Source organism: Dermacentor andersoni, chromosome 2 (assembly GCF_023375885.2).
Source record: "Dermacentor andersoni chromosome 2, qqDerAnde1_hic_scaffold, whole genome shotgun sequence".
In the NCBI taxonomy this organism is placed as follows: domain Eukaryota; kingdom Metazoa; phylum Arthropoda; class Arachnida; order Ixodida; family Ixodidae; genus Dermacentor; species Dermacentor andersoni.
In genome coordinates, this window is record NC_092815.1 from 1,746,640 (window position 1) to 1,773,655 (window position 27,016).

General features: G+C 46.6%; 1 long non-coding RNA gene across 1 annotated transcript; it reads right to left on the reverse strand.

Moving 5' to 3' along the window:
* Positions 1-15,057: 15,057 nt before the first annotated feature.
* Positions 15,058-17,959, reverse strand: LOC129387885 (uncharacterized). Its single transcript, XR_008615035.1, has 2 exons — positions 17,808-17,959; positions 15,058-15,244 (listed from the first exon to the last, which is right to left on the reverse strand). It is a non-coding gene; the product is annotated as an uncharacterized lncRNA (long non-coding RNA).
* Between the last annotated feature and the right edge of the window lie 9,057 nt (positions 17,960-27,016).

Genomic DNA, 27,016 nt, shown 5'->3' on the forward strand with positions numbered 1-27,016 from the left:
CAGTGTGGCTTGGCCTAAATAAATTAGCTCTGAACGCGAACGAAACAAAATGGATTGTTTTTAGACCAAAGAGCAAATGTGTTGCTCTTCACTTCGGTGATCAGCAAATCGAACGCGTTACATGCCATAAATTTCTTCGGATAGTTTTTCAGGAACACCTAAGTTGGTCAGCACATGCTGTAAAAATACAGACATTTCACGAACAATCAGTCACTTTTAAACTAGTTAAAAAAACAAATATGTTATACCCAAGTATACTCTCGTCTGCACTACTACCTTCTTGTATGGAATACGAGCATGAAAACGAATTTAGACAGCCTACATGTACTACAGAAAAAAGTGTTGCGTCAAATAGAAAATGTTCAGCGCTGAGCACGCTCTGCGCCACTATTTCAAAAGCATCGAATCTTGACTATCACAAACATTCGATGTGAAAAATTAGCGTTAGGTATTTGTATACAGTCAAATGAAACAGAATTCATCATTGTTCTTAAAAAAATACGTCCATAAAGAACACCCGTACAACCTCCGGCATGCCACTTATCGCAAAGAAAACATTCGCACTAACTACGGTTCACAAAAATTATCATACCAGATTCCTGACTTTTTGAATAGACACAGAGCAGTTATGACCGTTGTTACAGACAGCGTCACACCGCAAGCATTTAAAAAGAGCATAAGCAGTTACTTTCTTGGCAGACAATTTTGAAATGTCTTTTTTTGTTTTTTTGCTCTCGGTGTGATAAGTGAGCACTAAATGTTTGTTTCAGTTGTCAGTTTCGTTTTTATTGTTCTTGTTTCATTGCTTTGCTTGATTTTCATGTACCTCATGTCGCAAGTGCCATTCGTTCTTAGTTGCGCATTCTTCGCGATACAGAATACTTTTGTTCCAAATGTTTTCATTCTGATGAATTGTTGGCAGTGTTCTCCACTGACTTATAATTGAAAGTTTTGTCGACAGGCAATTTAGCAATTATTACAGTGATGCTGGGTGAGATGTTTGGCGAGTGCGGGGAGGGGGTTGACACTCTGTCAGGCATTAATTGCCTTTATGTCTGCCTCCTAGGCAACCGTTTTCTGATGCCTAAATAAAATACTTTGACTCTGAACCAAACCGCTGCGCCTGACGTGGGGCGCATCGGCATATGGCCTCGGAGCGATGCTCGCAAATGCCGAAAGTCACTACGAAAGAACTATCGCTTTCGCGTCCCGTACGCTTACAGCGAGCGAAGGATAATATGGACAAATTGAGCGCGAAGCTTTTAAGGTTAGTTCACATGGTCGCCAAGGTGTGCCTGAAATGATGTTAAGTGCCATTGAAGCGCGACTACGTCTCGCGGGGCAAAACACTAGTTGAGAAAAATTATGTGCATCAATAGAAACATTTGAAAAAGTACACACAATGTCACTACAATAGGAAAATGTAGTCATAGGCTGTTTGCTTCCATCCACGAATAATTATTTATGTACGAAACTGTGCAGGCTTTCGGAAGTTTGCTCATGGTGATACATACGGAGATATGCCGAGATCGCATTAGCGTATTTAACACTAATATGTGGCCAAAACTCACTTATGCGTAGCCACAGAAAAGTAATGGCAATATATATTGTAACGACGTGCGATCGACGAGTATGCGTAGCAGCACCGCCAAGAAACGCACTTCATCAGTCGTCCAAGGGGACAACAACAACGTCTTCTTCGTTTTCCCCGCTTCACCTAAAAACGCGCGCTACTTCAGCGTCGTCCCCACTGGCGCATACCCGCTGAATTATGGTTCTGCCAAATATAGTTGTGTCAATATATATAGTACTAACCTTATAATGTTAGATCAGTATCGTTATATTTATCTGCCTTTTCACTAAAGAATATGTTTTAGCAATGTCTCCAGTACCAGAGAAAAGGTACAAGTGGCATATGTGCTGTGTTAGTTAAAGTGTGGTTTTTGTGAATTATTTCAATGTGGCGTAGATTTTACCTTCACAACAAATAACAGATGTGTGTTGGTACTAAGAACACATGCATGCGGTACTTAGTTCAATATATGTATGAACCCATTGTTCTTAATTCATGCAAAACTCTCAAGGCTCACTGGTGCAATGTCTGCAGTTATAGAATTCGGTCTTTAAGTACACATGGGTGCAATCGTAGTAGATTGTGACACGATGTTGTGGCGAATGTTCTCACTTACGCTTCATTTGTAGTGTTGTTGTTAGCCCTTTGCATGGCTCTATGTATGCGATGTGATGTGAGCTGGCGCAGTAGACGACTTGGGCGCAACAAGGCTCGAACTGCCAACTTGTTGACTTTTTTCCACCAAGTTCCCAAAACGCTGTGGAAGGCGGTGCATGTGCCTAGACAAACCTTCCTCAACTCAATCATATATCTTAGAGCGTGAATCCATGATTGGCTGGAACGTGGGCCCTAGGCTGCCATGGTCGAGCTGCCGTAGAGGCCGTCCAGGGCGATGTTGGCTGGTGCTCCTTCGAGGCTCGTCTGGCCAAAAGTAATATTGCCTTCGAGTACCGCCTGCACAGCATGGACGACAGTAGGTGGGCACGCAGGGTGCTTCGACACGGCTAACTTAAACGAATCCGGATGCAAGGGAGGGCGCGTGCCCAGTTCCTGAGGCGAAAATACGGCCTCTAGCTATTCAGTAACCAGAGGAACCAGGCGTGAGACCACCAAAGATGTTCGGGATTTTGTACGTGAGGCAGACCGAGAACTGTGGCAATCGGCTTCGCCTGTGCCAACAAGGCGGCCATACCACAACGGAACCTTTCGCGCCCTTCTAATCGTGTGCGGGCGCGCTCCGCACTCTCGAATACCGGAGCCGGTTTGACTGCGCCGCCGAGGCCGCTTCGTGCAGGCGATGCTGCTGCTGTGAGCGGGAGAGCACCTGGGGGCAAAGTTGTCTCCAAAAGAGCGCACCACGATGCCGCAGGGCCTCGGATTTCTCGACGCGGAGCTCGGGGGCCGATGCTTGGGAGGCGTAGCCACAACTAAAGCTCGCCGAGAACTGTGCGTGAGAGTCACGAAACAGTCGCGAACGATGCCGAGTGTGGTGTAGCTCTTGACAATGTTCTTTTAAGCTTTTCTTTTTCCTGCTTTCTTCTTTCCTTTTTTTTCTCTTGGCTAGGGCACTATATTGAGTCCAACAAAGGGTTCGTAAGCCGCAGATCATCGTCATAATTAAGCCACCATTGCAGGATGTATGGGCTTCTATGCCAGCCTCGCAACCATGCGTCAATATACCTTGACGCTTTAGCGACAGTCTTTCGCATCAAAAAGTTTCACAAATGCTTGCTCGGTCGGCAGTTCGAAATAGTGACTGATCGCTAGTCGGTGACGCAGTTGTTCGATCTGAAGACACTGCACTCAAGTAGCGATAGCAAGAGTTTAGCCTTTGGAAAAAATATCACCGGCCATTACGATACTCCCGAATACGAAATATGAGCGCAGCGCTGTTTTCTCACTTTGTATTATGATTATATAGGTTTATATTAGGAAGATAACGCTGTGAGCAGCGCGCTTTGTTTATTAAGGCTGCCGTTGGAAACAACTGCGAGGACGAACAAGAAATCTTTCCCACCACTATGAGAATTAAGTTACCTTTACAGCCAAGGAAGTGCATATATATACACTCACCGGGTGTCCCAGTTAACTTGGACGAAGATTTTTAAGAAAACCCAAGAGCAGGAGCGAAATCGTACCGGCTGCATAGTAGCCGCAGTCGTGTGTACTTACATCCAGCATTTTTTCGTCAGGAAGTATTAATTATTTGCTTTGAAATAGTGAACTTTTTAATTATTGCTTGCATCGCAAACATATCATTTACAAAGTTGAATGGCACCTCAAATAACCTCATAATCAAGCATTTGCTTCGTGCTCAGCTTTGCCTCTTTGGGTTTTCCGAGAAAAAAACGAAAGTGCACGAAACGTCCAAAATACGAAATATATACGCGCTGGCGCGCCGCTACTCAAGCGCTCCCAAGCGAATATCCACGGATACACGGCTTTACTATCGGCGGAAGCTCGATACAGGGCTTCACGCTATGTGATGGACCCACCGCGGTTGCTGAGTGCTATGGTGTTGACGAGGTTGCGGGATTGATTCCGCCCACGGCGGTCGCCTTTCGATGGGGCGTAATGCGAAAACAACCGTATACTTAGATTTAGGTGCATGTTAAGGAACCCCAGGTGGTCGAAATTTCCAGAGTCCCACACTAAGCCGTGCTTCATAATCAGCTAGTGGTTTTGGCACGTAAAACCCCACAATTTAAATTTGTGAACGCTACGTGATGGTCACGGCATCATGCGAACATGCCGCTGACGTATTGATAAGCGTAGCATTCTTGCGTCCGCAGATGCTAACGCTTATTCCATCACGCTAGTTAGGTCGCGAAGCCTCTCGATCCATCCTACATGACGAAGCCTTATACGATGCGGCCATAAATGAATGCAGCCGTGTATCCTTCAAACGTTGCTTGGAGGCGCTAGCGGCGCACGAGCGCGAATCTATTACGCGTATTTCGCAGCCTTTTGTTTTTTCTTGCAAAAACAACCAGGCACACTTCAGCACGAAGCAAATTCTCGATTCGGAGGTTACTTGAGGTGCCCTACAACTTTGTAAATCACATGTTTGCGACTCAAGCAATAATTAAAAATTCACTAATTAAAAGCAAGTAATCAATATTAAGTGATGAAAAGATTACTGGCTGTAACTACATACGGCTGCCGCTACTATGCAGTCAGTAAGATTTCTCCAGAACCTGGCCCTTGGGCCATTAAACACCGCACATCGTCGTCGTCGTCGTCGTCGTCGTCGAAGATCTCTCTAGAAATCTTCGGCTATATTTGAAATCTCTATCCAAGTTAACTGCGACACCTCGTATATGTTGCATATTCGCGCGAAACATGGGCAGTGTCCGAGGCACGTGTACTTGACCCCCTTACTGGCGTGCTCGAACGCCCATTAGATGACGTGGTCCAACGTTCTCATCGCTTAGGACGCTTTGAATCTTACAAAACCCGTCCTACCATGGTTAATGACAAAATAAAAGAAACGGTGGTTTTCAGGCGTAGTAAGCTTCAAGACAAATGCATCGTCCTCAGTGAGGATGTCTCGCCTGCCATGCGCATTATTACGAGTAAATTAATTGAATTCACTCCTTTTCAGCTCCGTTACAAGAAGGTTCTGGTTAACAAAAAAGAGCACGTGTACGATGCGGCACCGTAGTGGAGCATGCGCAGAATGAGGCATGTTATGCGAGTAACACGCCACGTGCAAATGAATAGGAAATGGCGAGGGGTGGTAAGCGCGATTTTTGTCCGCTTCCTCTTCTTTTGTAATATAGAGAGCATTAATAACGAACATGACCTTCTGAATTCTGCTATTGATACCTGCAATGCTGAAATAATAGTACTCGCTGAAACACGACTGCACCCACTGATAAACGACAGTGAACGATTCTAGGAAAATTTGTTTCTTTTTCGTTGTGACCGCGCCACGCGGTAAGGCGGTGGTCTTCTCATAGGAATATTGAGGAGATCTCCGTCTCAGCGGATTCAAGTTTGTAGTGAACTTGAGACAGTTTGGTCTCTTGAAGTTAAAAAATAAAAAATAAATAATTTGCGGAGCTTGTTATCGTCTACCCGCATTTCCCTCCAGCTTTGTAAACAAATTACGCGAAGTCATTAACATGGCTTTGTCCCGATACCGCACATTACCTTTCTTCTAGCTCGGTGATTATAATATCCCTAATCTCGCATGGGACTGCGATCTGCCCAGCAGGAATCCTTCGTCGATGCTTGCAAAAGAGTTTCTAGACATGTGTAATGCTCAAAGTTTCTTTCTTTTTCACAACTTGTCAAAGAACCCACCAGGACGACAATTTCTGCCACCAATACCTTTGATTTAATACTCGCTACTCGTCCCGATCTTGCTTCCGATATAGCTTTACCTGCCGGGTTTGAACGATCATTCCATCTGAACGTTCAAAAACTAGCGACTCTCTATACGAAATGTCTATCAACTGCAAGGGTCCCAGAAAACTGGAAGAATGCAAATATTATACTAATCCACAAAAAGGGAGACATTAAACAACTGAGAAATTATAGGCCTTTTAGCTTACTCCCAGTATTATATAAAATATTTACCAAGATAATCTCCAATAGAATAAGGGCAACACTGGACATTAGCCAACCAAGGGAACAGGCGGGCTTCAGGAAGGGATTCTCTACTATGCATCACACCCAGGTCATTAATCAGGTTATCGAGAAATCCGCAGAGTACAATAAGCCTCTCTATATGAATTTCATAGATTACGAAAAAGCATTTGATTCAGTAGAGATACCAGGAGTCATAGAGGCATTGCGTAATCAAGGAGCACAGACCGCTTACGTAAATACCTTGGATAATATCTAGAGATTCCGCAGCCACCTTAACTCTACACAAGAAAAGTAGGAAGATACCTATAAAGAAAGCAGTCAGACAATAAGACACGATCGCTCCAATGCTATTGATTGCGTGCGTGGAAGAAATATTCAAGCTATTAAACTGGGAAGGTTTAGGAGTAAGTATCGACGGCGAATACCTCGGCAACCTTCGGTTTGCCGATTACATTGTTCTATTCAGCAACACTGCAGAGAAGTTACAACAGATAATTGAGGACTAACAGAGACAGTGGGATTGAAGAATATGCAGAAGACAAAGATAATGATGAATAACCGGGCAAGGGAACAAGAATTCAAGATCGCCAGGCAGCCTCTAGAGTCTGTGAAGCAGTACATTTACATAGGTCAACTAATCACGGATGACACAATCAACAGATTGTACGTGTACGTTCGCGGATACTTTTCTGACCGGCTTTGACAGTCGTAGCGTTCAAAACAACCGGGATTTATTTATGAGCGAAGTTAAAGCCTTACTTGAGAAATATGTACTCGTTCGCTTGATAACTTCAAACAAATCGGTGACATGGTACAACAGCCACATAAAACGTCCACCAAACAAAAAGAAGCGTGTCTTCAGATCAGCGAAACGTTATCCTTGTGACTATTATTGGAATGCGCATAAACTCGCTTCTGATGAATATGTATCAGCAATACGTAGCGCAAAAAAGCAATTTTTGGAAAGCACTCTCCCATCCATGCTCGTTACCCACACTAAAAAGTTCTGGCGAGTCATAAACCCAAGAGACGATAACCCTATAAGCCGTGTGGGTATCGCGGGAGAGCGTATACCTTGTTAACAGTGCGCTTCTATCTTTAACGATGTTTTTGTTCCTAACTATTCAACAGAGACAAGCGTTTCGCCACCGCCTGTATACTGGCTATGTTCCACATCTGTGTGTCCGATTACAGTAGACCCGTGTGGCGTAGAACATCTGATTAATAAATTGAAACTTTCTTCTTCGCCGGGTTGCGACGCGATCAGTCCGATGTGCTTTAAAAGCATGAGCTTCGATTATAGGAGTTCCAATCGGTCGGCCAAAGTGAACGGACGTGTCATCGGCGCGCTCCGCAACCACTGAGACTACGCGACCTTCGCGGACCGCCCTTGACCGCCCTTGCCCGGGCCGCTTTCGCCGGGAGTCGTATGGGAAGCGGCTTTCTCGCCGTTTCCCACCGACCGCCTTTTCTTCCCGGGACATTGTTGCCGCTCCCCGCGCCTCTACAGCTCTGAAGCAATTGACGATTTGCAGAAGTCGGAGCGCCACCTAGCGCGGATAACAGGAAGCTTGCGCCTCGCCGCTTGGTTGGAAAACATCCCGGCTCCAGCCTTGTTTGGTACGGCGGCATCGAGTGGCGACGTTGTGTTTGCAGAGCTTCTTTCACGTTTCGTGAAAGCGTCGACGTTCTTTGATAGTTGCATATGACCTGCCTTAAATTTGATTGAAGAGGACTTCATTCCCTTGCCGTTTTTTCAAATCAGACGGACAACTGACTTCTCAGAGTGCCGGATAACGAGCGACAAATGCGTGGGGTTGTCCTCCCCCCCATGCCAACACTTCGTCCGTTTATCAGGCACACCGCCGATGGGCTTTAAGAAAGAAGGTTAAGAACATAAAACTTAACGTAAACACCGTCGACCCTCCACTTCATACGAGCTACGTACACGCCATCCATGAAGTCGGGCATCTACGTGGTTACAGTACGGTTCACAAAAGCCATTGGCGACATTGCCGGAGAGCACTGTGAATGCGTGGCCGGATGAGTACTTTATGCCTGTCGCATTCCCCGAACTCTTATTTGTTGCATGGAACAGCAGATGTACACGTTCTAGCTTGCAAATTTGGTATTCGTCTCGTGCTGTTTCGCCAAACTACTGTGTTACATGCTTATGGTGTACGAAGCCGTATCCGAAATTTCGCATGCGCTATATGTACGCGGTAGGTTATTCAGTGTGTTTTTGCGAGCGCTAAGACCGCAAAGCTTACGCCAACCTATTTTATTATACGTTAGATTAGCTTAAATATGGGCAGCGCATGCGTCCGCAGGCCAGTACGCTCCCGCTCACTCGCGAATACTCATCAAGGCAGATAGTTTGGCGAATTGGTTCGAAGTTATGGTGGAAGAGAGCGCAACTTAACTGACATGTACGGAAGAAAAGAAGACGAGCGCAGACTCACAAATGACACGAAGTACATAGACTGGCCGCATCTGATTGCGCCGCTTTTCACAAATCACTTAATCGTACTCGCACATACTTAGAGTCACTCAGTGACGAGCGCGAAGGAAAACTACATTCTTGATATTTTACAGCCTCGGCGAGACCTGCCAGCACGTCTCTGGCCTTCTTCTCAGCGTTGCAGAACTGGCAGGAGATGACAAGGGAATGGAAGTCGCCTGCACAGGCCACAGATCCTAGAATGCACTGTAAGCTGCCACGGCGTGCCGTCCGGGTTAAACCGCTTCACCGCTGCCGTCCACAAACTTCTCCTCTCCACATTAACCTTCGCGCGCGGAAATGTGAAGAAATTACTATTTCCGTTTCCATAATAATAGCTCGTGCAGCCGAAAGCGACGCAGTTGGCCGGCATGTCACGCCGGAGCTGCGCAGTTTGCTTTCCAACCACGGAGACGGCGCTCACGAAGCGCCGCCCCGCGGCCGGTTTTGGCGCATGCGCAGTCGTACTTCTGCAAGTGGTCAATTCCAACGCGGCTGCCCCTGCCGGGGCCATAGCGGCCTTGGCGTGTTTTCAACACCATGAACCAAGAGCGCCAAGCGACCAGCTCTTCCGAGGCCCATGTTCTAAACCGGCGTGCAAAGGGCCTTCGGCCAATTCACCGGTCCGTTTCGATGGAGAATTTATCTACCGCAACGTCACTTTCCAACGAGCAGGAGACGCACTCGGCGATAGAGAACGCCGACGCGCGTTCCTCAACAACAACGAAGACGCCCGAGGTGGATACTGCGGGAGTGGCCGCCGATCCCATCGTCGCCAATTTTCTCTCCCAAGAGCGAGAGGTGGACACCCTGACCGGGGAAAGGATGGAGGGAGATGCTGCCCCGAACATTTACGACGACAAAACTGACGACGACACAGGTGGCTGTTGGAAGACAGTCATACATAAGCGACGCATCCGTCAAACGCGTGCTAAGGCGCAACCCTCCGAGAACATCTTGGGCATTCCGGACGCCTCCCAGCCTACCGTACGCAAGCGCATTCGCAATCGGAACCTGCCTCAACTTCCTTTGCACGATGAAAAGATAATTCTGCGGCCTCACGGAGGACTTTGTCTCGATAAGTGGACGCGCCCAGAACTCGCCAGTGCTCTATGGAGTGCAGCCGGCTTGACCACCGATGATCGTCAGGACATCATATTCCGACTGCGACCTCAGCAGAACTTGGCAATCATCAGCACACCCCAGTCACACGTAGCCGACGCATTGTACAAGGTGAGGGAGCTGAACCTTGGTCAGCGGGTCTATCCCATCACGACATATTTTGCGGCCCCAGACAACTCATGCAAGGGAATTGTTCCTGGCCTTTTGCCCGGTACACCGTCTTCCAAGCTAGTGGATGAGCTTGTGGCTCCTGGAACTCAAATACTTCAAGCACGAATGATGGGTCAAACCAACGTTGCGTTGGTAACATTTGAAGGACTTAAAGTGCCTCGCTACGTGCGTTTCTATGGTGCAGAACTCCGCTGCTGCCCCCATCGACCCCGCCAACTGGTTTGCAAGATATGTCACAAGCTCGGCCATTGGGCTGATTACTGTCCTACGCCGCACGTGGTCATTTGCGCGACGTGGGGGACTGACAACCCCACCCCGTCACATCCGTGCACCCCACACTGCAGATCCTGTGACGGGACCCACCCTACAGCGGATCCAAACAGCCCGCGGCGTGCTAGGCAGACACTGAACAAAGCTTGGGTTCGGAAAGCTCTCGAGAAAGAGCAGCGTGAACTCCAACCCTCCAGCGACCCGACCACTACCGCAGATACAGCGGAGACCCGAACGTCGCGCGCCCCAACGAAGGAGACCAGAAAAGTCCGGTCGGAGACCCGTTCAAGATCCCGTCGCAAGTTCAAGTCTCGGTCCCGATCCCGCGAGGCATCGGTGCGCCTCCCAGAGGAGTGCTCTCCTTCCCCATCTTCCCAACAACCCTACAAGAAGGCCCTGCAGACCAACGCCCCAGCCAAGGTGACCCTGGTCCCTTCAGGGGTGCAGCGGACCCCGGAGAAGAAAACAGCAATGGAGGCGCCTCGGGAGGTAGGTCGGGCGGAGAGTCCCCCACAGCTCGCTCCGCCCCGTAAATCTCTCCCTACCCCTTCCCCTATTACGAATTCGTTACCAAATCCCGATCCTCTAATAGAAATAGCCCGCCTACGTCGTGACATGGAGGCGCGCTGTGAGCGCCTGCAAAAACAAATGGACGCGCTTGTGGCAGACATCAGCACTAGTATGCAGGCGGCTCTGGACAGGATAGAACGCCAAATGGAGGTCCTTCAAATAGGGATTACGGAGCAAGTGAAATCATGTATAGAGTGCACTTTCGCACGCATGCAACGTCCTGAGCTTAGCGGTAACAACGAAAGCGCGCTTTCCGACCAAGGCTCTCGGCCGCAACCTTCAATTGTGGGCACCCGGCGCCCGCATCCCTATGCACGACCGCATGCTTCCTCTCACGATGACGATGGCGCCGCGTAACGCGGAGCAACTAGTGGTGTGGCAGTGGAATTGTAGGGGATTCCGCCGAAAACGAGGTTCCCTACAGCAGTATATCGCCGCATCCACGAACCCTCCCGATGTCATCCTCTTACAGGAAGTCAATTGCACCCCTTCTTTATCCGGCTACAGCACGCTCTCGGGTGTCTCTACTCTTGTGGGAGCCTTAGTTTCGAAACATTTTACATGTCGCATGCATACCACTAACATTGACATTCCTCACCAAATATTGGAAATAATTACGCAAGGTAAACGCAGCGAGAGTCTGTTTATACTCAATGCATACAGTTCCCCCCATTCGCGAACGCACTGTTTTCAGCACTTACTAACAGAATTTGGTAGGTTTGGACGGGTTTGTGTGGTGGCCGGCGACTTTAACGCTCCGCATACTGCACGGGGTTACGTTAAATCGCAGGCTAAAGGGACCCGCTTATAGAATTCCATCTTTCCGAGTACGCGAGAAAATGCGGCTTAAGATGTGCTCCAGAAAAGTCGGAGCTCGTAATCATTCGCCCCCGGAGCCGTTCCTCTACTCCCCCTATCACTGTGCACGTGGATAGCACACCGATACCACAGGTTGATCGAGCTCGTATCCTCGGCCTACACGTCCAAGCGGATGGCAGGTCAAACTACACTGTTTGCCTTCTATCCAGACAGATTGAGCAAATTCTGGCCATGATCCGGAGGGTCTCCAACAGGCGCTCGGGCCTTCGAGAAGAGGACCTGCTGCGCTTGGTGGAGGCATGCGTGATCAGCCGCCTTACATACCATCTCCCATTTCAGCGGTTGACCCAAGCGCAACAACTTCGCATAGACGCAATGATTCGCAAAGTGACAAAGCTGGCCCATGGCCTCCCGAACTATACTTCCACACACCGTCTCCTTAACTTAGGGACACATAACACACTAGGCGAGCTGCTAGAGGCACATTGGGTCAGCCATCACCAGCGCCTCCTACTCACTCCTACTGGCCGCCATCTTCTCACACGGCTAGGATACTCTGTCCCACCCCTTGAGTCTGAAACCCGTCCAACGATCTTGTCGTCAGCGATACGCCAAGCACTAAGTATTCATTCATTGCCACGTAATATGCACCCCGAGCATGACAAAGGGCGGCGCAAAGCCCGTGTACGATACATTGGCCGCATGCTTGCAAACATCCCAGAAACACATACTTTATACCCGGACACATCACGCACGCAAGAGGGCTATACCTCGGTAGTTTTGGATGGCACCGATTCCCTGAGAGACTCTGCTGCAATGCGCGGAACAAATGCCGCTTACGGAGAAATTCTCGGTGTTGCTCTTGCAATTCGATACGCCATCCGTGTTCCTGAGGAAGTGTGTATGTTGACGGACTCGCAACAGGCATGCCGGGCGTTCCTATCAGGACACGGCAGTTCTCAAACAGATCCCGCAAAATACACCAACCACACCTCCCCGCATCCACTTACTCTGGACCCCTGGTCATACCTCGCTGCCGGGTAACGAACGCGCACATGCGGTTGCCCGAGAAATGTCCCTCCGGGCGATCCGGCGTGGTGAGGCGACTAGTTCAGAGTGGGGGGATCCCTTGCTACGTTACAAAGACATACTCCGTCATTATACACGCATTCGTCGCACCCACGCCGCACCACCGCCGTCCTTCTCGCGGGAGGAAGCAGTGGCATTACGCCAGTTACAAACCGCAACTTTTACAAATCTTGTCTCTCTCAATAAATTCTACCCACACTGTTATGCAGATCGTTGCCCTGGCTGTAGCAGCTCGCCCACAATCTTCCACGTCACGATTGAGTGCACTGCAAACCTCTTTCCTCCCTTGCCAACTCTCCTTTACCCCCTACGCAACAAAGAGCTGTGGGACGATGCCCTCCACGACGTACCTCCCGAGGTCCTCCGAGCTGTGATACAACGGGCTCGAAACATCGCCGGAATCATCTTAGGGACCCTGGACTGAGGGTTCCTCCCACACTGCTCTCGCCATTTAAATATTATTAATAAAGATGTTTTACTCTCGATTATACTAACCAAATTTTTTCAAGTCACTTGACACGGGTGCTATCCCTGTGGAATGAAAAATAGGAAAGGTGGTTCCACTTCATAAAACAGGTAGCAAAAAATTTAAAATATGGGGTTTCGGACAATTAAAGCAACAGCGGGCAAAGCAACAGCGCGCGCATTAGATCCCATAGATGAGATGAATATTTACAATTATTATTAGGGTTTTAATTATATTCGAGTGCTGATTGCCGTGCTATCGTTTGATAACGAAGCTTTCCCTCAAGTCTAAATATTTTAAGGCAGTTTGTCGTGTGCGTATCATGGCCACACACGCTTATATCGCCTTCCGTTTCTCTACCACGGTTGCGCTTTAAAACCACGGCGCTGCAATTTTGCTTTCCTTTCCTTCCTTCTTCTCCGCCCTTAAACTCGCTCTCTTAACTACTACACGCAGAGACAAAGTAACAGCGCGCGCATGCGATCCCATAGATGAGATGAATATATATATATTCATCTCATCTCATCTCAATTTGATATATATATATATATATATATATATATATATATATATATATATATATATATATATATATCAAATTAGCAGTCATAGCTCTCCTAGTATAGCACTCTGGGCCGTTTGCTTTTTTTTTCTTTCGAAAGTAGTCCTATTAGGGTTATTATAATTACACGAAGGTATTTCGCCCTCGTCAGCAGCAGTCCTTGAAATAGTTATTCTGGCGGCTAGCTTCCCACGCTATGCGTGCCGCCCTCGCACCTGGTTAAGCTGTTCCTAGACGCTAGAGTTATACTATGTCCGCGCAACCTTGAGCGATCGGAAAGCGCGTTTTCCCCTCTTGGCCGGCGGAGAAGGGAGGCTTTGTTTCCGGCCGGAGAGCCCTCCACGTCTCGGTAAGGTGCCCGGTGGTGGTCTCGTGCGGACGATGCCCTCTCGGTGAGCGCATATTCCCCCCTCATCTACGCTACGAAATTCACCGATATTGAATCTCGTATGAAGTCGTGGAGGCGGCCCCATCAAAACAACCAGTAACACATATAATAAATCCTCAACACCTACGCTGGAGAGAACCGGAAAACTGTAACTGCCATCATGGATCGACACGATCATTATGGAATTGTCGTAGATACAGAAGAAAAAGATCTCACTTACATCAACACCTAATTAAAAAGGAACATCCTGATGTCATAATGCTATAGGTGCCACACTGTAAGGCCAAATTATCTGGGTATAGATCATTCTGTAGTGCCGACGGGGAGACGAGAGCTGTCAGCACTCTAGTAAAACCTACGTACACGGTCGTTCAGCATGATACAGGCATTGCGGATGTAGACAATATATTAATCGAGTTAATCCCTTAAGAAAATATGAGACGAGTTTCATTAGAAAGTCTTATGAGTTTTGACATCACAGCCATTAGACTTTCTGATGAGTTTCGTTGGAATTTTCTGATGTATTCCAAATGTCATTCTAAAACATATTGGCCACCGTCTTTCTGTTCAATTCTTGATGAGTGTTTTTCTTGTGAGTATGAAATGTGTTCCTAATGTGCGCTTCAAAGCAGTTTTCTGATGACTTTCTCATGTCTTCCTAATGAATCTCTAATGAGCTTATACATTAGACTGCTGGTGCTCATAGCACTGCTATAGCGAAATAGGCCACCACGTGTCGTAACATTTTCTGATGTGTCCCAATGGTAGTAAGACCTTATTTACCTGTGTTACCTGTGCGTGACTGTCTTTGGTGCCTGATACATGCAGCCTGAATGCGTGCATTTATGTCCAGCGAAGATGCAGCACTTTTGACAAAATGTACGCGGGCCCGTACATATGCTGCATGTTAGACAATACTCGACGAAATAAATTTAACAAAAACATTTATTGGGCATATGAATGCTTCCTTACATGCAGATGGAGGTTAAAGGAAATGAAAACACAGTATTAGTCTAGTTACTGATGTGATATTTTCCTTGCATTTAATCTCGCCACTTATTATTGAGGAGAGGCTGTTCTTGAGGTGGAAGATCGTCGTCTTGGAGAGCACGTGTACCCTGCATGGTAGAAAGGACAGAAAATTAACAAAACGTGGCAATCAACCACAGAAATACACGCTGTATCACTTGCTGCAGAACGATCTGGAGATGTTATAGCTAGTTCTGCGAAAAATTTGTCATGTCGGTTCACACAAAGTTGTTGAAGAACCAATGTGTGGCCTATGGGTGCAGCAGTAACTACAGTAAGCAGAAATCGCTCTTCGCTGTGCCGACGTGCAACGTGGATCAGCTGTGGCGTGTGTACATGTTAAGAACTACTTCGGCTGTATCGGTTCCTACTTGACAAAGGATACCATTCTGTGGACTGCTAGCGTGAATTAGATCTTCTCACTATCTGATTACTTGGGATGGAAATGAGCATAGGAGTGCTCGTGTACGGGCAAGCCAATGCATCCTTGAGATATCCAAGTGCCAGTTATAGAGTATTTGCATCAGCTACTGGCATAGTTCTCGTTCATTTCAAGCCTACTGCTATACCTGTGTTGGCCGCCGGTATGATGGCATATATCGCAATTAAGAAATACACCACACCATGTCTGGGTTTTTTTATCGTTTACACCCGAGCGATGTTTCAGAGGGAGGGCACAAGTTGAACAACAAATGCATAGAAGCATGATAAACTAACTTGCATAAAAAGAATTTAATAATTAAGTATGGCAATTGCTATTCCATGTAATTAGAGAGTATTCCTCTTTGTCATGCAATCATAATGAGCGTTGACTGACGCATGTCCCATTTTTAGATGTGGTATTCCTCACTGATTTGTTGTATCAATCGGTTGCCATTGGCGAAAAAAACAGATGAACAATCTAAATCCAGTGGACAGCTAGTCGTGTCAATGCATGGTCAAATGGGACGAGCACACTGGTCCTTTGAGCGAATTATGGTGCTCTCCTAGGTGCATGCTGAGGAACCGGCTAGTCTGCATGCTCAATATAAAATGGATGAAATATGCAAGTGATCAAAATAAACTACACTACCCCTGACAGATACGAGACAAATTTTGGGTATCTATAACTAAGCAAGCCTCCAATGCCTGGGTGCGTTTGTCAATTCACTTGTGGACTGCTATGCACATATATTTCCAGCAACAATAAAGTAGGCAGCATATGCACAACATTTCACAACTGAATTGAGAAAGGCAAGGAGGCAAGCGAGGCTTGCTTGTTTAAGGATAGCACCAAATTTGTCCAGTTCGTGTCAGAGGCAGTGTACTGTGTTCCTTTCACATGTGCTCAAATGTACATAGGGCAGACTGGCTGGTTCCTAAATATGTACCTATGAGATCACCATATTTCACTCAAAAGACCAGTATGCTCGTCAGACTTGGCCACACATATCCGCAACGGGGCTTCAGGCCGGATTAGGATTGTTTATCTATTTTCACCCATGGTTGGACATTGGCAAGAGAAATCAGTCAGGCACACCACATAAATAACAATAAGTGTGAGCCAGCCCCAATTAACAACGCATGAAGAAAGGCATCCTTTCTAGATTACAAGGGACATAAATTAGTCTGTGTCTATTTACTTACTTTTTTATGCAAACACCGTTTATTGCGATTTTATGCCTTTGTATTACAACTTATGCCTTCGCTCTGAAATTAACTTGTGCACAACACAAGCGCACATCCAGTGCTATTTTTGTGAATCCTTCCATGAACTTAAACAGTAAGTTGTTAGCCGAGGCCATGTTGTATGGTCTCCTTTCACTCGCTGCGTAAATTTTGTCCTGAAAAGTTACGTGAACTGACCGGCAAATTCAAATTGACACAAGTTTCGCCGAGTGGACATGGCTGGTTCTCAGATATGCAAGAACAGTGATGGGTATCTGTTGGCACCCTGTAGTGTGTGCGAACTAGCCGCGACGTTGCTGCAGTAGACACACTCACAACTGTTAAAATAGCATGAATGGGGGCAGCTTGCAAAGAATATGAAGAAAGTGAGAGAAAATACAGCAAGCTTACTAGAAAACACCTCACTACTTAAGTAACTGCAGCACAATGAATATGGCCTTCCTATTTCATCTCAAGAAATTCGAGCTCATCAAATGTGTATTTGCCAGCGGCAGTTATCCTGAGAACAAGACAGAAATAATTGTAAATATCAATGTTAAACAATGGTATGCACACTACGTGCTTAGACCTGTGACATATATGGCACACTACACTTCAAATTTTTACATGGACAAAAAGTACACATGTGTAGCATAAGCAGAACGGAAAATATAGAAATATATGCTACAGCATAGGAAATAGTTCCAAACAAATAAAACCAAAATAAAAATAAAATATACTGTGTAATAAGCAAAAATAAATTTGAACTTGTAGCCAACCGATTGATGCGAGAAAAATACTAAACGTCAGGACATGTGAGGTGTAGTTTTAACTGAACAAGATAATGTGTGCTATATGCCTACAAATACAAATACGCAGCAAGTGGAATAAAGTTGTATAAATATTTAGCCTATTTATCAAGCTGCATTAAGTAATATGTCGATAAACTTACCCACTAATGATACCGAGATCCTACTTTTGTGAACACGTACACTCAATGCGTACCTGACATCTCCATCCAGATTACACGCCGTGCCGCTGCAGCCATGGTCACGGGTTGTGTGGACACTGTAGGGGGTCATGGATTCACCACTAAAAAGAGAATTATGTGCTAACTTATATCTGTGGCACAATAAGACTGTGACATCGTGAACATGCAAGGAGCATGTAAAACCAGTCACGAAAAGAATGCCTGCACTGGTGCAGGGTGGCAACAGAGCACAAAGTCGAAGTCACTGATGAATGTCACGATAACAGCTACCTACCAGAAAAAGAATCAGTCTATTTCTCTTGAATGTTTATCGTAACCCATGAAACAAATGTACCAATTTTCGATTACTTCTTCGCAAGGGTTTCACTATCACAGAAGGCAGAGCCTTAGCGATTTGGGGGGGGGGGGGGGAGGGAGTGGGGTTTCCATGCTCAACACGCGGCATGGGCATAAAAATGTGAAAAACCCAAAGGTAGACACCTATGGCTAGACGCATAAGAAGAGTGCCTTACCCGCATCATAGACCCGTCAACGCCTACGAGGCGGTGGTCTAGTGTTAGTGTGGACACTACGCCAGATCTCACCTTTACAAAGAGCATTAAGAATGCGAAACGGATTAGCACCCAACATGATCTAGGCAGCGATCATAACATCCTCAATATCACTGTTGAGGCAGGGCCACGCAAATCTAAGGGCAAACAACTCAAAATTGTAGACTGGAACAAACTCAGACAAATTCGCAAGAAAAATGATAATACTATCGCAGACATCGTGGACTGGAGCACGCAGCTTAAGGAGGATGTTAACGCAGCCCCACAAATAATCCCCCAGGACGCGCAAATGAAACAGGCAAACAGTAAACTCTTGCATATGTGGGAAGCTAAAAAAGGTCTCTTGAGGAGATGGAAAACTCAGAGACACAACAGGACGCCCCGACGCAGGCTGGCCCGGCTTAACAGAGATATAGAAGCATACGCACAACAGCTATGTAACCAAAAATGGGAAACAACATGCACCTATATGGATAATGAATTAGGATTGTACAGAACGTGGAACTTCCTCAGGCACCTTTTGAATCCTCGGGAAAGTAAAGCCACGCACAGACAAAACATAAACAAAATCTTACATGCATAAGACAAAACTGAAGCAGCTTTTATCGATGAGATAGCTGCAAGATATTTATCTCGGGCTAAGCCAACAATTCACCCAGATTACACAGGCACCAAAAACAGACAATTAGACAAAAAGATTAGCGAGGCAAAATTGAGAGCAGCTCTACAAAAGCTTAACACTACATCCGCGCTGGCGCTGGACGGAATAACAAACAAGGCGATCCGAAATCTCGATGACGCCTCTCTAGAACAACACACCAAGTATATGAACGAAGTCTGGCAATCCGGTAAAATACCAGAACAATGGAAAACGGCCCAAATTATTCTAATACCTAAACCAGGCAAGCGGCTACAGTTGGCGAACCTGAGACCCAATTCACTCAAGCCCTGTGTGGGCAAGCTCATGGAGCACGTTGTCCTAACTTGACTAACCAACTATCTCGAGGATAACGACGTTCTCCCCCCTACATGTTGGGCTTCCGGAGAAATTTGTCCACACAGGATGCAATGCTCCAACTTAAGCATCAAATTATAGATAACACAAGTCGGAACACCAAAGCTATCCTAGGATTGGACCTAAAGAAAGATTTTGACAGTGTTACCCACGAAACAATACTAAACAGAATAAATGAGCTAGGCCTAGGCCAGCGAGTATATAGTTATATACGAGACTTCCTTACCAACAGAAAGTACACACATTAAGATAGGAGACCTTAACTCCGAAGGACTACAGATCGGAAGCGCAGGTACGCCCTAAGGTTCAGTAATCTGACCGATGCAGTTTAACCTGGCTATTATTGGATTACCAGAAAAGCTATAGGAAATCGATGACCTCAGTCATACCGTCTACGCTGACGATATCACCCTCTGGCTGAGCGATGGCAACGATGGACAGGTTGAAAACACATTACAACGTGCAATAGAAGCAGTTGAGCAATACCTAGCAGGAACCGGACCGGCGTGTTCGGCAGAGAAATCTGAGCTCCTCATTTATGTACCGTCGCGACGTGGCCGAAAACCACGCAACTACGAGGAACGAAACAATCCGCAAATTCACCTAATTACGGCAGAGGGTACGCCCATACCCAAGGTTGACAAGATCAGAGCATTGGGCCTCATCATTGAAAGTAAAGGCTACAATGGAGAGACCATACGCAAATTAGACAATATAGCATCTCAAATCATGCTGCTACTTAAACGAATAGCCAACAAACATAGTGGAATGAAAGAAGGCAATCTGGTTCAAGTAGACCAAGCGTTCGTAATAAGCAGAATAGTATACGTGGCACCGTACCTACGTTGGTATTCGTCAGGAAAATACAAATTAGACTGCTTAATCAGAAAAATCTACAAGCAAGCTATCAGACTCTCCATCACCACCAGCAACGATAGATTACTGCAGCTAGGTCTCCACAATAGACTGGATGAGCTAATCGAGGCACAATGAATAGCACAATACGAACGCCTGTCCAAAACTAAAACAGGCATGCAAATATTGGATCGCCAAGCTATAAGGTATCATACCCAACATGGCGTCAAAGTAGATATCCCCAGGCACATCAGAGACATAATAACCATATAATAAACAAAATCAATACCCAAGAATATGCATCCTACCCACCATCAGGGTACACGGGAAAGCAGAGCCCGCAATATACAGAAGGAATTCGATAACAGGAAGGACACCACATTTGTAGACGCAGCTAGATACACACACAAGCGCGCCTACACAGCAGTGGTGATAAATTACGAGGGAGAATGCACGACGAGCGCTACAGTCAACACGCTACACGCAGAAACCGCAGAGCAAATAGCTATTGCGCTAACCACAGCACAGACACCAGTGATTCCAGTGATCAGTGATTCCCAGACGGCCATACGAAACTTCGCCAACGGTCGAATCTCCCCAGATGCACTACGACTCCTAAAATTAGCTAATAATCGCGACAAAAGTGTCAATCTCATCTGGACACCCGCTCACACACTACCAGACGGTAGCAATGAGGCGGCGCACCGCATGGCTCGAGAACTTACGGACTGAGCCTCGGTTAGTCCCGCCTCACCGACTACCGATGAGTGGGAGTGTAAAGATCGAATGACCAGATTTCACGAAATTACACAACACCATGGATTGCAGAAGCGTACATTCCCGCCACCACACCCAAAATTAAGCAAAAACCAGTCTGTAGAATGGCTGCAGTTACAGACCAGATCCTATTAGAGTCCAGCTATTATGTACTACTTAATACGTATAGAACGTAGAGATCGTATAATACGTAGAGAGGTGGGCTCGATAGCTGTGTTACAGTGTACTAGAATGGGGCAGTGAAGCGACCGCCAGGGACTGTGCCTTGACAGAGCTGTCACAACAGGTGGCGAACGTAGCGGTGGCGCTGCAGTCGTCGACTACGCTATTCCCCTTGACAACACGTGCGCGAGGTTTGGCGTAGGCACGCTGTTTCGGCTACGTGCTTCTTCATTTAGTGCGTGTTTTTCGATACAGTTCGTGTGTGAACGGTGACTCCTTACTTCAGCAATGGGTAAGCAACGCTTGAACCATTGCTACGCCCCTGGATGCAGCCCTGGATACAGTCGAGCGGACGCTACAAAGAAGCCCTCGCTTTTCAAGGCACCTGCGGACCCTGAACGACGGAGCCTATGGCAGCGGAACTTGCACAGAGCGGATAAACAACTTACGGAGGATTGTGCAGTTTGCGAACTACACTTTGAGTCGCACTGTGTTGTCAGGGACTATGTGCACGTAATCAACGGCGAAGAAGTTTGTCTACCGCGAGGAAAGCCTACGCTTTCTTCAGACGCCGTGCCAACAATCTTACCAAATGCCCCGGCGTATTTGAGCAAGCGCGTGGTGCCGAGAAGGAAGGAGAGAAAACGCAAGGCTGAAGAGATCAACAGATCAGCTAAAAAGGTACTGTTCTCGAGTGCTGCAGAGCATCAGACTGTAGACGAGCCTACCGAAGTTTGTGAGACATTTTGTGTGTACGAGCACGAAAGTGATGTAAATTCTGTCGTGACTGTCGCCGCGCTTAAGAATGTAACCCCGCCTAATAAGCGCTGGGTTCTGCATGAGATGCATGACGCGGAAGGAATCTGTTTCACTTCGTGCACCTTTAACGCCGTCACATGTGAAGTGAGAGTTGAAAGGGCCGTGTTTTGCACAGAGGATAGCTCTGGTGGTTTTCGCGTGAAGACTTTTGCGTGGGAAGCTGGTGGCAGAGTCATCGCTGACAACAGTGCAGGACGCAATGAATGCTCTGCAACAAGCCAATAACATGTATCTGTGTAAGGGTGCTGCTGCGAACCACGAGGTCCTTTTGATGAGCAGTCTTACAGACCGCTTGCGTAAACAAGTAGAAAACAAGCGGAAAGCCGCTTTCAGCATAAATTGCCTTGGTAGAACGACCAAGGATGCAATACCGTGCGTTGCGTGCGATTATTTGAGAAAAGCGTTTCTGACCCCCCAGTCACGTCTCCTAAGTCGGAAGTCGCCAAAATGTGCGCCTAAGAAAACATCGCAGAAGCTGCAAGCATGCACGCGCAAGAACAAGCGCCTTACATCAAAAATAATGAAGCTCAGCGAAGATCCCAGTAAGATGAAAGCCGATAGTGCTGCGACCAAAGAAGTGCTTGCCGAGAAGATTAAGCATCTCTCATCGAAGCAGCAGCTTGCTGTTCGGCAGTGTTTTGAAGCTTCAAAAAGGAAAAATCCATGTGGGATGATCTACGAGAAAGAATGGATTTTGGAGTGCGTACTACTTAAAATGTGTAGCCCAAAACTTTACAAATATATGCGAAAGCAGGCAATTGTAACCCGGCCAAGTGAAAAAATCCATGTGGGATGATCTACGAGAAAGAATGGATTTTGGAGTGCGTACTACTTAAAATGTGTAGCCCAAAACTTTACAAATATATGCGAAAGCAGGCAATTGTAACCCGGCCAAGTGAAACGACTATAAGGAAATACACAGCTGAATACAGGGGCCATCATCATCATCATCAGCCTAGTTACGCCCACTGCAGGGCAAAGGCCTCTCCCATACTTCTCCAACTACCCCGGTCATGTACTAATTGTGGCCATGTTGTCCCTGCAAACGTCTTAATGTCATCTGCCCACCTAACTCTCTGCCGCCCCCTGCTACGCTTCCCTTCTCTTGGAATCCAGTCCGTAGCTCTTAGTGACCATCGGTTATCTTCCCTCCTCATTACATGTCCGGCCCATGCCCATTTCTTTTTCTTGATTTCAACTAACATGTCGTTTACCCGCGTTTGTTGCCTCACCCAATCTGCTCTTTTCTTATCCCTTAACGTTACACCCATCATTCTTCTTTCCATAGCTCGTTGCGTCGTTCTCAATTTCAGCAGAACCCTTTTCGTAAGCCTCCAGGTTTCTGCCCCATATGTGAGTACTGGTAACACACAGCTGTTGTACACTTTCCTTTTGAGGGATAGTGGCAACCTACTGTTCATGATTTGAGAATGCCTGCCAAACGCACCCCAACCCATTCTTATTCTTCTGGTTATTTCAGTCTCATGATCCGGATCCGTGGTCACTACCTGCCCTAAGTAGATGTATTCCCTTACCACTTCCAGTGTTTCGCTACCTATCGTAAACTGCTGTTCTCTTCCGAGACTGTTAAACAGTACTTTAGTTTTCTGCAGATTAATTTTCAGACCCACCCTTCTGCTTTGCCTCTCCAGGTCAGTGAGCATGCATTGCAATTGGTCTCCTGAGTTACTAAGCAAGGCAATATCATCAGCGCATCGCAAGTTGCTAAGGTATTCTCCATCAACTTTAATCCCCAATTCTTCCCACTCCAGGCCTCTGAATACCTCCTGTAAACATGCTGTGAATAGCATTGGAGATATCGTATCTCCCGGTCTGACGCCTTTCTTTATAGGGATTTTGTTGCTTTCTTTGTGGAGGACTACGGTGGCTGTGGAGCCGCTATAGATATCTTCCAGTATTTTTACATATGGCTCATCTACACCCTGATTCCGTAATGCCTCCATGACTGCTGAGGTTTCGACTGAATCAAACGCTTTCTCGTAATCAATGAAAGCTATATATAAGGGTTGGTTATATTCTGCGCATTTCTCTATCACTTGATTGATAGTGTGAATATGGTCTATTGTTGAGTAGCCTTTACGGAATCCTGCCTGGTCCTTTGGTTGACAGAAGTCTAAGGTGTTCCTGATTCTATTTGCGATTACCTTAGTAAATACTTTGTAGGCAACGGACAGTAAGCTGATCGGTCTATAATTTTTCAAGTCTTTGGCGTCCCCTTTCTTATGGATTAGGATTATGTTAGCGTTCTTCCAAGATTCCGGTACGCTCGAGGTTATGAGGCATTGCGTATACAGGGTGGCCAGTTTCTCTAGAACAATCTGACCACCATCCTTCAACAAATCTGCTGTTACCTGATCCTCCCCAGCCGCCTTCCCCCTTTGCATAGCTCCTAAGGCTTTCTTTACTTCTTCTGGCGTTACCTGTGGGATTTCGAATTCCTCTAGGCTATTCTCTCTTCCACTATCGTCGTGGGTGCCACTGGTACTGTATAAATCTCTATAGAACTCCTCAGCCACTTGAACTATCTCGTCCATATTAGTAACGATATTGCCGGCTTTGTCTCTTAACGCACACATCTGATTCTTGCCTATTCCTAGTTTCTTCTTCACTGTTTTTAGGCTTCCTCCGTTCCTGAGAGCCTGTTCAATTCTATCCATATTATAGTTCCTGATGTCCGCTGTCTTACGCTTGTTGATTAACTTAGAAAGTTCTGCCAGTTCTATTCTAGCTATAGGATTAGAGGCTTTCATACATTGGCGTTTCTTGATCAGATCTTTCGTCTCCTGCGATAGCTTACTGGTTTCCTGTCTAACGGCGTTACCACCGACTTCTATTGCGCACTCCTTAATGATGCCCATGAGATTGTCGTTCATTGCTTCAACACTAAGGTCCTCTTCCTGAGTTAAAGCCGAATACCTGTTCTGTAGTTTGATCCGGAATTCCTCTAGTTTCCCTCTTACCGCTAACTCATTGATTGGCTTCTTGTGTACCAGTTTCTTTCGTTCCCTCCTCAAGTCTAGGCTAATTCGAGTTCTTACCATCCTGTGGTCACTGCAGCGTACCTTGCCGAGCACGTCTACATCTTGAATGATGCCAGGGTTCGCGCAGAGTATGAAGTCGATTTCATTTCTAGTCTCACCATTCGGGCTCCTCCACGTCCACTTTCGGCTAACCCGCTTGCGGAAAAAGGTATTCATTATACGCATATTATTCTGTTCTGCAAACTCTACTAATAATTCTCCTCTGCTATTCCTAGAGCCTATGCCATATTCCCCCACTGACTTGTCTCCAGCCTGCTTCTTGCCTACCCTGGCATTGAAGTCGCCCATCAGTATAGTGTATTTTGTTTTGACTTTACCCATCGCCGATTCTACGTCTTCATAAAAGCTTTCGACTTCCTGGTCATCATGACTAGATGTAGGAGCGTAGACCTGTACAACCTTCATTTTGTACCTCTTATTAAGTTTCACAACAATACATGCCACCCTCTCGTTAATGCTATAGAATTCCTGTATGTTACCAGCTATTTCCTTATTAATCAGGAATCCGACTCCTAGTTCTCGTCTCTCCGCTAAGCCCCGGTAACACAGTACATGCCCGCTTTTTAGCACTGTATATGCTTCTTTTGTCCTCCTAACCTCACTGAGCCCTATTATATCCCATTTACTACCCTCTAATTCCTCCAATAACACTGCTAGACTCGCCTCACTAGATAGCGTTCTAACGTTAAACGTTGCCAGGTTCAGATTCCAATGGCGGCCTGTCCGGAGCCAGGTATTCTTAGCACCCTCTGCAGCGTCACAGATCTGACCGCCGCCGTGGTCAGTTGCTTCGCGGCTGCTGGGGACTGAGGGCCGGGGTTCGATTGTTGTATTCATATAGGAGGTTGTGGCCAAGTACTGCACCAGGGTGGCCAATCCTGCTCTGGTGAGAGAGTGCGTTACCGGTTCTGGTCACCGGGATCAGGCCGCACTCCAGGCCTGTTTGTGCAATTTTCTCAACACACGGTTTTTTTTGTATTTTCCGGTGGAGAATAGCGCGGCACCGGGATTTGAATCACGGTCCTCTTGCACAGGAGACGGATACTCTACCGTCCCCGTAGGAGTTAAATAAAAAAATTAATTTATGGGGTTTTACGTGACAAAACCACTTTCTGATTATGCACGCCGTAGTGGAGGACTCCGAAAATTTCGACCACCTGGGGTTCTTTAACGTGCACCTAATTCTAAGTACACGGGTGTTTTCGCATTTCGCCCCCATCGAAGTGCGGCCGCCGCGGTCGGGGTCCGATCCCGCGACCTCGTGCTCAGCAGTCTAACACCATAACCACTGAGCAACCACGGCGGGTGCCGCAGGAGTTGTACGCCTCATTTAACCTACAGTGGTGCCCTACTTGGTCAGTCAAGGTGGACCAATCTGAGCTTGGTTATACCGCATGGATGGCAATCGGCTAGAGAACCTGGTATTTATGACCTGCACATGTGAGTGTGAGGCCATACATAGTTGAAAATATATATATATATATATATATTTTTTTAAGGAGGGTTCCCGTACAGTGATAAAATAAAGGAAAAGACATTAAAAGAAAGAAAAAAAAAGAAAGAAAAAGGGGCGGAAAAAAAAAGGAACATAACAGGTGATTTGAACTCGTCACCCTTCGATGTTGCCCGGAAAGATAGCTCAGTCGGTTGGTTCGTCAGGCCCCAGGCTACTTTCAAGCGTCACAGCTCCTGCTCCGAGCCACACACTTACGTGGAAAGAGACTCATATTGTCCGCGATAGTCGGAATGCGATATAAGCGTGCGTAGCCATGATACGCACACGACAAACTGCCTTAAAATATTTAGACTTGAGGGAAAGCTTCGGTAACAAACGATAGGACAGCAATCAGCACTCGAATATAATTATAACCCTAATACTAATTGTAAATATTCATCTCATCTATGGGATCTAATGCGCGCGCTGTTTCTTTGTCTCTGCGTGTAGTACAGTTAAGAGAGCCAGTTTAAGGGCGGAGAAGAAG